This window comes from Cnephaeus nilssonii (genome assembly GCF_951640355.1).
Source record: "Cnephaeus nilssonii genome assembly, chromosome: 1".
Classification (NCBI taxonomy): domain Eukaryota; kingdom Metazoa; phylum Chordata; class Mammalia; order Chiroptera; family Vespertilionidae; genus Cnephaeus; species Cnephaeus nilssonii.
The window spans coordinates 109,844,606-109,857,637 of NC_137072.1; the positions used below are offsets into that span (position 1 = coordinate 109,844,606).

The 13,032-nt window shown below is 43.0% G+C and overlaps 1 pseudogene across 1 annotated transcript; it reads left to right on the forward strand.

Annotated features, from left to right (window-relative positions):
* Nucleotides 1-3,200: 3,200 nt before the first annotated feature.
* On the forward strand, nucleotides 3,201-3,566 carry LOC307095688 (large ribosomal subunit protein eL34-like; annotated as a pseudogene). Its single transcript has one exon. The product of its transcript is annotated as a large ribosomal subunit protein eL34-like (transcript).
* The last annotated feature ends 9,466 nt before the right edge of the window (nucleotides 3,567-13,032 follow it).

The following is a 13,032-nucleotide window of genomic DNA, read 5'->3' on the forward strand; positions in this document are numbered from 1 at the left end:
CTGGCAATGGAATGAAGTATTTGGAAGTGAGACTATCCTGACAAGTCCTGGGTGTATAGTTATGGCTTTTATAGACTCCCTAATGTTTAACTGACTTTAACATTTGCCTCTATAACGAAGGAACAAAGAGAAGGAGAGAGGAAAGGAGGGAGGGAGGGAGAAAGAGAAAGGAAGGAAGGAGGAAGGAAGGAACATGGAGCATTTCTAAGTGTGAAGCTCTGTACTAGGCTTTCTTACTCGGTATCATTTAATTCAAACCAAGGACTTAATGGAGGTACTTATTACCTATTCTCACTGTTTTCAGGTGAAAAAACTGAGACTTAGAGTAGCTAAAAAACTTTTAGAAACCAACTTTCTAATTCATGAGTTTAGAAAGGACAGAAAAAATGGAAAGGAAACTGGACATTTAGTTACAGAGCCCACTTTTAGCTCTTACATTTCTGTGTTTAACTATAAACTGCAGCTATATAAATATATTCTGTACTTAACTATTTTTCATTTCTGAGATTATTGGGTCATACATATTAGTAGAAAAACACTTAGGACAAAAATAAGAAAAAATGAAATAAAAATCTGAAATTGCACCATTCAAGAAAATAAGTTCTGAATATATCCTTCCAGAAATTTTCATATAAATATGCATAAAAGTATAAATACACTTTTCTTAGCGAAAGTGGGAACATTATACACATAGCATTTTGTTAACTTTTGTTTTGTTAACTTAACAATACATGGAAAATTTTAAAGTTTTTGAGATTCTGCCTTTAAAAATGTTCATAACATAATTTTCCTTCTGGCTCTGATGTGACTGAGTGCAAACTTGGGCATCTTTTCTGTGGACCCTGATGGCTGGCCTTGATCCCTCTGCCAGCGCTTCTTAAGAAAGTTGTACATATTTTATAAGCAGGATCAAAAGGGTTGAGGAAGAATGGCTAAAGCAGTCCCTGGCAAATGCAGGTAGTCAATAAATGTTTGCTAACTGAATTAAAGAATGCATAATATGTCACATTTAAAAATATAAGTGCAATCATTATATCTTTTCAGCGAGTTATGAGGGATGCAAGTTTCTGGGGTAAGGCCACTGCTGAGAAACACTTGTAATTATATTATTCAGAACAAGTGGCTCCACGCCGGAGAGTGAAATGGTAGAAGAGTTCAATAGTCCTTGTAGGATGAAGTCAATTTCAGTGCCCTGTTTGTGCTTCTCTACATCTTCACATCTTGCCAGCTGACCAGCTAATGGCAGACAAGCAGGCAAAGGCCATAAACTGGCACGCTCAGAATAGAAAACTATAGAGATGAGCAATTAACATGCACTCCTATTCGAATATGTCAATTACTTGAAATACCTAAATGTGAAATTATTGTACACGTTCGGTATGAATTTTGGTGGGTACTGACAAATCACCTTCCAAAGGGCAGTACTCACCACACTCTTCGCCATGAAAACAATGGCCATTTCTCCACATGCATGACAGCTCTGGATCTTTTTGGTTTCATTATTTCATAATAGAAAAAAAAGTTCTATGTTAATTTTCATTTTCTTGATTATCCGTGAGGTGAATGTCTTTCCATGTTCTCCATGGCCATCTGTGTGGAGTGAATTGTTTGTGGAGATCTGGTGTCCATTTTCTATAGCATCGTGTGCTTTTTCTTGTTGATTTCTAAAATTAAGTGAAAATGAATGTTATTAATCCTTGATTATTTATTTTGAAAATATTTTCACCAAATGCTTCACTTACCTTTTAATTTGGTTTACTGTGTCTTACAATTATTTTAGCCTTTTTACTGCCAGATTTGTCCATCTTTTCTTTAATTTCTTCTGGGTCTTATGCTTAGCTTTGTAATTTCTTTTCCATTGAGATTTCCCCCCCATTGCATAATGTAAGAATTATTAACCCTTAAATATCATCTCATATTTCTTTACAGTAGCTCTTTACTCTTCCTGAAATTTTTTTGCATATGGGGTAAATTCAGGATTTCTAGCAAATTGTCCTCTCAGTGCTGTAATGTGCAGTGGAAAGAACACCGTGATTGATTAATTCTATCTGCCATGGGTGTTGGATAGGAGAATGGCAGAATTTATTAATTAATAAGTCCCTTGGTACTCGAGCAGGCACTAGTGTAAACACTGGGAATATAGAACTAAGAAACAAACTAGCACTGTTCTTGCATGAAGCTTCCATTTATGTTGTAAAAGATGTAAACACAAAGATAAACAAGAAAATGTCAGGTGGCAATGAGTACCATGAATAAATAATAAACTGTGGCAATGTGATGAAGAAAGAGGGTTTCTGTATGCTGAGTGGTTAAAGAAGGCTTCTCTAAAGAGGGGGTGTTTGAGCTGAAAACTGAATGCTGAGCAGAAGCTAGGCTTCAAGGGTCTGGAGGGAGAGAACTCTACAAGAGTCAAAAGCAAGTACAAAGAATCTAAGGGTTGCACGAATGTGACATATTTGAAGTCAGAATGAAGGTGGAAGAGGTCAGCGAGATAAGCAGGATCCATATAATCGTGGCCTCATCAAGCCTAGTTAATAGTTGGGTTTTGTTCCAAGTGATGGGGAGATATTGGAAGATTTTAAACAAGGGCGTCATGTGGCATGATCTACAATTTACATTGGTAGACCTACCATCCCTGAAGCTGCCACTAGAGGGAGGCAGGAGGAGATGGGGCAGTCACACCACAAGCTCCCCAGGTCCCATCCTTCCCCACCAAATTACCTTCAGTTAGGACCTGCATAGAGAGGAAGAAGTGTCCAGAAAAGGCACAGACTGAGACTGATGAAGGAATGAGGCCAGAAACTTTGTCTAATTAAAAGGTTAGCCTGAAATGGATATTTAATAGACAAATTTCTGAGATTATTTCCAGAAGCAATTGATGAAAAACATGTCCTCAGGACTGATCACCTGGCTGGCTCTTGCTTGGCCATACAAACCTCACAGGGTGGTGGGGACTCTGGTGGCTTTTCAAAGAGGTCTGGCTCATAGCCCAGCAAGTTTGGGATTTGGGCGTTTTATCAGTGCTCCCAAGGCAATGGAATGAGAGGCTGATCTGCTTCAGCAGCATCCAGAGACTGGCATCTATAAGCCAGGAGAGCCATGCACCAGATTACACCAAGAACCCCATCTGGAGTCAATTTGACTTTTGAACTTGCAAGCTCTATCCTTTTGCTCGTTCAGGACGGTGATTTCAGGCATTCACCATGGTCCAGCGTTTGACATACCGTCAGAGGCTGTCCTACAATACAGGCTCTAACAAAACCAGGCTGCCCCAAGCCCCTGGCAATAGAATTGTTTACCTTTATGCCAAGAAAGTTGGGAAAGTACCAAAATCTGCATGTGGTGTGTGCCCAGGTCAACTTTGAGGAGTCTGTGCTGTGAGACCTAAAGTTCTAATGAGGTTGTCTAAAACGAAAAAACATGTCAGCGGGGCCTCCAGTGGATCCACGTGTGTGAAATGTGGCCGTGCCGGGTTCAAACGTGCTTTCCTTCTTGAGGAGCAGATAATCATTGTGAAAGTGTTGAAAGCGCAAGCACAGAGTCAGAAAGCTAAAGAAATGTTTTAAAAATGGAAGCTTTTTTTGAGTAATAAAAACAAAAGGCTTAAAATATAAAGAACCCCACCGGATAGGCAGGTGTACCTGGTTTGTCTTTCCCCTAATAAAACAAAACTGGAAGTCGCATCTTTGCCAGCCACATGCTTGGTGGGCAGAGCATCACTAAAAAGGAGGCGAGTGAAGAACATGGAAAATGCTCAGGCCCTGATTTTCATAGTTGAGATAGCTGCCAGGTCAACATGAATTTTGGGGGGAGGGGCTTTTCTGCTGGAAGTTCTTGCATGGCACAACCACCAGTGACTCTCTGGGCTGCAGGTGGCACTGAGCATGCTGCTTAAGAGAGCGGGTGTTGCAATGACACAAGTGAGTTCAAATGGTGGCTCAGTCACCCACTAACTCTGATCTTGAGCAAGCAATAGTTTATCTGAGTCTTACATCTCTTTATCTAAAACTGGGTGATTATAGCACCCACTTCCTAAGATTGTTGTAGGACTAAAGGAGGTGGCACATGCAATGCTTGACAGCACCAACATATGGCTCATGCTATCAAAGGGGGGCTTTGGTCCTGAGACTAATGCCCCTTTATTTACTTTTAAAGTATGTTTTTATTAATTTCAGAGAGGAAGGGAGAGGGAGAAATAGAAACATCAGTGATGAGAGAAAATCATCAATTGTCTGCCTCCTGCATGCGCCCTACTGGGGATCAAGCCAGGCATATGCTCTGACTGGGAATCGAACCCATGACCTCTTGGTTCCTGGGTCAAGGCTCAACCTCTGAGGCACACCCCGCTGGGCTAATGCTCCTTATGATCAACAGAGTTCTTCATTATATTTGCTCAATTTGTTGACCTGTGTTTGTTTGTTTTCATTATTTAATTCCAAGCAAGCAACCATACTATAGATATGGGAGTAGTTGGGTCACTTCTTATTGACTACCTACTGACCACACCAACCAATATCCCCCTCGCCCTAGAGTCAGTGTTTAGCTTCCAAAGCAAGAACATACCGGCCACTACCACCACCACCTCCCCAAACCCCCAAACCTGAATCTTGGGGTAATTATTCAACTTCACCACTACCTTAAGCAGAATTCTATAGATAGCAAAAAATGTATAGTCCAAATTCCCTTATAGAAAATGCACTGGAAAGAAAAATGGGCAGTCAAAGTAGGTTCCAGGAGATGACAAGCTTATTTTTAAAACCCCTGAAACTGATGCATCAAAATTCACATATAGCAAAATAATTGGGATGATGTCGTAGATTTTAACATAGCAGAAGTTGAAACAAAAAAGTGGGTCTGAAGACCTTAACAGCCAAAGAGAAGTGTCTTCCACATTTTAGGCTCAGAAAAATATATTCCTCTCCAGGGAATGTGATCTAAGATCTGGGTCACTGACCACGTTGACTACTGAAGCTTGACACATTGTGGAATTCTAAGACACCATTGTTGCCATTTATATGGGGACTAAAAGGGATATTGAGATTTTTTAACTTGTCTTAGGAAATACTTTGCTTTAATAAATACTCCAGAGGTAAAGTTATTCAAAGGCTGGGAGAGAAGTGGCAACCCATACATATCCTGTAACTGGAGAAATAAATGACAGTATGTATATAGCTCATATATTTCTGAAAACCCAAGTGGAGTTTGTATTTAAAGTACTTTAGTCAATATTCCAGCCATTTCCCTACATGCTGAAACGTATTTTACATTTTCAAGTAGAAGCTTCAGTTAATCAATAGAGTACTGTGGGATAATTAAAATCAAACTCGAAAATACCCCAATTATGCTGCCCTCTGTCCTCTCCCCAGAATTCCTCTTCTATTAGAAACACATAGGACAACTGTATTAGGATTCTCCAGAGAAACAGAATCACTAGGAGATATGTAGATACAGATATAGATATCATTGATTCTGACTAATGCATATATTTATATCCCTGTTAGGCAAGAAGGGCTGATGTTGCACATGAATTTCAAAAGCAGTCTGCTAGAGAATTTTCTCTTATTTGGGGGAGGCCAGTCTTTTGTTCTATTCATGCCTTCAACTGATTGGATGAGGCCCGCCCCATTATGAAGGACAATCTGCTTTATTCAAAGTTCACCAAGTTAAATGTTAACCTCATCCCAAAACACCCTCACAGAAACCCAGAATAATGTTTGATCTAATATCTGGGTATCTCAGAGCCCAGTCAAACTGACTCCGGCCCTGGGATGAGTGAGACAGAGAAATATTACTGGTCAAGCTGACTTTGATCATTGCTTCAGAAGGCATCTGCAAGGTGCCTGTAAAGTTATTTTTTTTTTCCTTCAGCAATTAAAACATTTATGATGGGGACAGATTTGAAACTATGCATATTGCCTAGTCTCATTTTACCTTTGCCCATGAAGTGTAGCAGCCACCATGGGCCCCTTCCTGCAGAAATAATTGCTGTGGTATTTGTCCAATGGTATTTTCTAATTTTATCTATACTAATAATAGAGGAATATGCAAATTGTCCGGGATGCTATCACAGTAACAGTAACAGTAATGACCAATCAGCAGGCTGCTTGGGGTGACAAGGCCAGCAGGGGTGTTAGTGAGGGATGACCAAATGACTGGTCGTCCAGATGAGGTGATACTGGAGTAGGGTGACCCCCTAATGCAGGCTGCGTGGGGCAACCAGGCCAGCAGAAGGGGCAGTTGGGTGTGACCAGGTCGGCAGGGGAGGGCACTTAGGGGTGACCAGACCTGCAGGGGAGGGCAGTGGGGGCGACCAGGCCTGCGGGGGAGGGCAGTTGAGGGTGACCAGGCCAGCAGGGGAGGGAAGTTGTGGGCCATCAGGCCACAGGAAAGGACAGTTGGGGGCGAGATCAGGCCAGCAGGGGAGGGCAGTTGGGGGTGATTGGGACAGCAGGGGAGGGCAGTTGGGGGCAATTGGGTCAACAGGGGAGCAGTTAGGTGTCAATCAAGCTGGCAGGGGAGCAGTTAGGGGGTGATCAGGCTGGCAGGCAGAAGTGGTTGGCACAATCAGGCAGGTAGGCAGGCGAGCGATTAGGAGCCAGCAATTCCGGATTGTGAGAGGGACATCCAACCAGTGGGCGGACATCCCCTGAGAGGTCCCAGATTGGAGAGGGTGCAGGCCGGGCTGAGGAACACCTCCCCCCTCCTTTGTGCACAAATTTTGTGCACTGGGCCTCTAGTAAAAAAATAAGAGAAACATTTTAAAACAAATTTAGAGGAAACAGCTGAAATTGTGCAATATTTTTAGTGATAATACTCTTAATCCTTGTGTTTTCTACTTAAACATGATATCTGTGTCATAAAAAAATAAGAGAGTTTAGCTCTACTAATATTTAATTGGATTTATATCTTCACCTTCATTGGATCTATAAATCAAGGTAGACATATAGGGTTTAAAAATAATAAAACTGCTGATCTGCCCAACTCCAAATTTGATATTACCAAGAAAGGTATTTAAAATATAAATTTATATATCCATTATCAATAACCATAAATGTCTTCCTAAGTACATATTGCATGATGTGTGCTTTTCCAAGGTAATTTTTCAGTCCTGACAACTATGATAATCAACTATAGACATAAATTAAACTTAGAATCCAATTTTCAAATACTATATTTCTGTGTTAAACTATGATTCATAAAAAAATAAAGATGATCAAACCCATTGTTATCACTAAACATTTATCTATAATCTTAGTAAGATTTCTTTGAAGTTATATCCTAAAGAAATAAATAATCCTTTAAAACTCCCTATTTTGGGAATAGTTAATGCTTAGGTATAAATTTAAAATAAACAAATAAAATATATTTTAAGGTACTTATTAAATTTGCTTTCCTAATAAGGATATAGCTAAAAGATTTTGGAGTTCATTTTTTTTTAATATGTAAAATTTCAAAAATGTTTTCAGAAGTTGTCAGCTTTTCATTTTTTCCTTAACAAAATCTTATATTATTTCCTGTTACTATCATTTACTAAAACAAAGATCATTTCAATACTAAAAAGACATCATATTAGAATAAAGTAATATACTTTTTTATTATATATATATTTTTTTATTGTTGAAAGAATTACAGATGTTCCCCATTTTTTCCTACTTGCCCCCCTCAAAAGTAGTATCTTTTTAAATGGAATACATTAGCTTACTTAAGATCTATGTTATTGTCTTTTTTATGTTACTATTTATTGGGGGAACTTACTACAGTATCCCAATATTATTGAATTATACCCATTCCCCCCATCCCCTCAAAAAAAAGGTAAGTTAAAATTTTAACCCTCAGGACCTCAGAATGTCACCTTGGAAATAGTATCACTGCAGAAGTGATTAGCTACATCCAGATGAGGTGATACTGGAGTAGGATGACCCCCTAATGCAATATGATTGGTGTTTTATAAGAAGACTAGTGGCCGGGTGCATGAAATTCATGCATGGAGGGGGGGTGTCCCTCAGCCCAGCCTGCACCCTCTCCAATCTGGGACCCCGCAGGGGACATCCCTCTCACAATCTGGGACTGCTGGCTCCTAACTGCTCACCTTCCTGCCTGCCTGATTGCCCCTAATCACTTCTGCCTGCCAGCCTGATCACCCCCTAACCACTCCCCTGCCACCCTGATCGAGGCCTAACTGCTCCCTTGCTGGCCCAATTGCTCCCAACTGCCCTCTCCTGCTGGCCCGGTCACCTCTAACTGCCCTCCCCTGCAGGCCTGGTCCCCCACAGCTGCCCTCCCCTGCAGGCCTGCTTGCCCCCAACTGACCCCCCCTGCCAGCCTGATCACCCCCGCCTGCTTACCCCCAACTGCCCCCCCAACCTGCTGGCCTGATCACCCCCACTGCCCTCCCCTCCTGGCCTGATTGTCCCTAACCACCTCTGCCTCAGCCCTGCCACCATGGCTTTGTCCAGAAGGGCGTCCGGAAGGTCTCCCAGTCAAATTAGCATATTACCCTTTTAGTAGTATAGATAGAGACCTGGGGCATGGGTGAAGGCCAGCTGGTCTGCCCTGAAGGGGGTCCCGGATCATGGTGGGGGTCCCCTTTGGGGGTAGGGCTGGCCTGTGTGAAGGGCCTGGGGCAGTTTGCAGGCAGGCCACACCCCATTGAAGCGGGGGTCCCCATTGAGGGTGGTGCTGGCCTGGGCGAGGGGCTGAGGGCCGTTTGCAGGCTGGCCACACCCCCTTCAGGGTGAGTGTCCCTGTGGGGGGCGTGGCTGGCCTGGGCGAGGGGTTGAGGGCCATTTGGGGGTGGTTTGCAGGCCAGCCAAGTCCCGGCTTTGTCCGGAAGGTCTCCAGAAGGTCTTCTGGTCTAATTAGCATATTACTCTTTTATTAGTATAGACGGCCATACGAAGACAGACACACAGGGAGAATGCCAGATGAAATCAAAGATTGAGGAGATGCATTTATAAGCTAAGGAACACACGGGGCTACAGAAGCCAGGAGAAAGGTAGCGGGGCAGCCTCTCCCTCAGCCCCCAGAAAACGCCAACCTTGACTGCACCCTGATTTTGGACTTCTAACCTCCAAAAGTGCGAGGGATACATTTCTGTTGTTTGAAGCCCCCAGTTTCGTGGTACTTGTGTAGAAGCCTGTTTTGTACTTTTTTATGAGATGATCAGTCAGGTGCAGCCACAAGAGGAGACAGAGGAGAGGCCAGGAAAGAAAGCTCATTGTACTCGCAGGTCCTAGAGCCAGCACCTAAGGCACTTCACTCAAAACCCAGCACCCAGCACACAGGGCCTCATGGGAGACACCAGCTGGTCAGGAAGCAGAAAGCTTGGGGCACCACCTTGATTGGGGTTGCTGAGAGAAACACAAGGCAGGGCAGGGAGAACAGACTAGGATTGGCCAGTTTGAATAGCGTGGTGGGCTCTAAGCTGGTCTTTAGTTCCCAGGTACTCGGCCCTGGGATGAGTGAGAGAGAGGACTGTTGCTTCCTGGGCATCACAGGCCAGATAGTGATAGCAGAGGTTGGACTCCAGATTGGTTAGTTTGCATATCAAGCAAGCTCCAGTCTGGGCCCTTCTTTATTTCTCAGAATTGGCTAGTTTCTCTCAGGCCAGAGAGTTCCTTGAAAATTTCAAAACACCATAATATTTTAAAAAATGCATATATACTACACATTAATAATTAACATACATGTGTAATTAAATACACAATACACATCCCTAGGAAACCAGCGCATCAATAGTTAGCAATGTTTGGGGGAATCTGGTTGGTACTATATTGTGAAAATCCCATGTTGAGTTTCTATTTCTTTGACCCTTGAAAGATTTCTGAGCAGATGTGGCTGGTCAGAATCGAGCTTTAGTAAAATTATTCTAGCAGTGAAATATAGAATAGATAATCAGACGAGGTGCCAGAAGCAGAGAATGATCACAAGGCGACTGAGAAGATTTTCATATGAGGTGTCAGGAACCCAACCATGAAGGGATGTCTCTGAGAAGGAACAGATGGTCCCAAGATTAGAGAGATTGTGAAGATTTTTTTTAATTAAAACTTTTAATACTTATAATTGTTAGAATGTTTATTAAATAGGAAAGGAATTTTCAATATTATTCGAAAGCCTTAAAATTGGTTCTGCCTTTAGAACTTAGAATCCCATTGATGGCAATCTCTCCCATGGTGGTCACAAAAATGCGCCTCTCAGCTCTCTGAGTTCCGGGAGCATAATGGACCGAGAGCCCCAGCTGCCGCCCTCTGAAATGCACCCCCTCTGTCCAGCTGAGGCCACTCTGGCCTTGGGCTACTGCAGCCAGTGGCCGACCTCAGCAGGAACACTCAGGCAGGATGCTCCTGCAAGGACAGGCAAGCCTCCTCTGATGGTGACTTTGACTTGAGCACACCCATTTGGGCTTCTGGACTTTTTAAAAAAATATATTTTTATTGATTTCAGAGAGGAAGGGAGAGGGAGAGAGAGAAAGAAACATCAATGATGAGAAAAAATCATTGATTGGATGCCTCCTGCACAACCCCTACTGGGGATCGAGCCCGCAACCTAGGCATGTGCCCTGACTGGGAATCAAACCATGACCTCCTGGCTCATAGGTTGATGCTCAACCACTGAGCCACGCCAACTGGGCTGGACTTTTCTTAGAACTGCCCTTCAGTCTGAGACTCTTCCGCCCAACCTTTCTCCCTTCCTCTCTCCTTCCCAGTGTTAAACCTGCATCCTGGTGGCACAGCTCTTCCAGCCTCCCCAGCTTCCCTCCCCACTTCCCTCCAGGCACTTCCCCTAATAAATCTCTTGCATTTCTGATGTCAGGTGCCTGCCTCTCAGAGGACCTGGCCTAAGGACGCTCTAAAGGAACAAGTAGAGCTGAAGCTCTTTCTCTTCCAGTCACTCAATGGCTGCTCTTCCCCAGCTCCCAGTGGGTGTGGCAGCTGTGGGCTTGGTACAGGTGCTCACAGGGATGAGCTGCTGGGTCCCTCTGCACAGTGTCTACTGTGGAGAAAGCCAGGTGACTTCACACTCGTCTTCATACTTTGAGACATTGTGAATTTCCTTCCTAAGTATGTATTATGCGTACCAACATGAAAACCAAGTTAAGATTAAACACTGCTGGTGGGACTCTCTTCATCTAACTCACTTATAGGCCAATTTGGTAACCTGTAATGAACAATTTACAAAGTAACATTTGTCTTAAAATAATTTTACTTTTAGAATTTTGTTGTGGATACACGTGGGTGTATCCAGAGAGATATGTAATCAACATACCCACATAAGTGTGTGAATTGACGTATTCATCACCTTGATTGTGGTAATTATTTCACAATGTATATGTATATCAAATCATCACACTGTGCACTCTAAACAGATACAATTTTTATTTGTCAGTTGCACTTCAGTAAAGCAGAAGAAAGATATTAGTATGTTCATTCAAGGATTGTTGCATTAGAGGAAATAATGCAAAGAGATTTATAACTACTCTAGGGGGCAGTTAGATCAGTGAAGGTCCATTCGCATAGGGCAATCCTCCGCAGCCCTTAAAAACAATGTGTAGAAAGCAGGTAATGACAACTCAGTTGGGAAACAAAGAAGATAAAAGCAGAGTGGCCTGATAAAATCAGTGAGTAAATGCCGAGTCCTTAGCAAACAGTAGAGACACAAAGTGCTGTTTTCAGAACAGTAGTTTCTCCAAGTTACCTGGGCTATTACATACTTCAAAGGCGATGGCAAATGACAGGGGGAAACCGGGCCGGTTCTGGAAAATGTACTATTATGTACAGTTATTTTCCAAAATAAATTGTTTGATCTTGGATGAGGATAGGGCTTTCATGAAAGAAAAACACACACACCCTTCGATGTCAGCCCCAATAATAGAGGGACTCGGAAGTCAATTCCAAGCAGGCACAGGCGCCGGGGGCTCCTTTGTTCGCCAATGAATGTCCAGGTTCAAGTTGTGCCCTAGAAGTCCTCGGCAGGCTTTGGGAGACTTTGCGCAGCCACACTGTCTTTCCTCCAGCCTTCAGGTGCCTGTCAAGTCCTGGGGTCACAGCGGCCAATCTGCAAGCCTCCCAGAGAGAGAGAGGCAGGAGGCATGCTGAAGAGGGGTTGGGGAATAGTATTTATAAGTAAGGTCTGAGAAAATAGCAGGAGGAGGAAAATGTGATATCATGGATCATAATTTTAGTATGTCAGAAAAATGCACAATAGCCAGACATCTAGCTAGTACAGTGTTTGTGAAATAGTTGTCACCCACTTTGCTTGCTTTGATCATTTTCGAGTTGTGGCATTGTGTGTGTGTGTGTGTGTGTGTGTGTGTGTGTGTGTGCGCGCGCGGACGTGTTCGCGCACGCACAAATGTGTGGGATTTGGGGGAAGGGTGTCATATAAGATTAGTAAAATCTAGAACCTGCCCTCAGGGATCTTATCCATAATTTAAGAAGACCAGTTCTGTGTGTGGTAACTTCTTCATGCATAGATAAGAAGATCTACCACTCATCAGGGCATTGTGGAAGACATAATTTTATGTAAAGCAGCAGACTCTACATTTGCATGGCAATTAGTTGGCAATCAGTAAATGACACTATTAGTTTATTCTTCTTACTCTTATTAGTATAGGAGGAGACAACACATAGGGTTCCCTTCCACTCCCTTCCAACTCCTGCTGTTTTGAGCTAAGCTGGCATCTTGGTGATTGGGTTTGGAAGGCTTTGCATGTCAGGTCTATTTCCCATCTCTCCCGGGTTCCACGTACTGGGTGGCTTAATCATCAGGGACACGTTCTCTCACTCTTCTGGGGCCTCTAAGTCCCAGACCAAGCTGTCAGTAGCCCCACGCTCCTTCTGAGGGCTCTAGCAAAGAATTCTTCCTTGCTTCTTCCTATCTTCTGGTGGTTTCTTTGCTTGTAACAGCATCACTCCAGTTTCCACCTCCCTCTTCACATGGCCATCTCCCCTCTATGTGTGTCTGTGTCTCTGCGTCTCTAGTCATTGACTTTAGATCCATCCTAATCCAATATGACCTCATTTTAACTTGGCT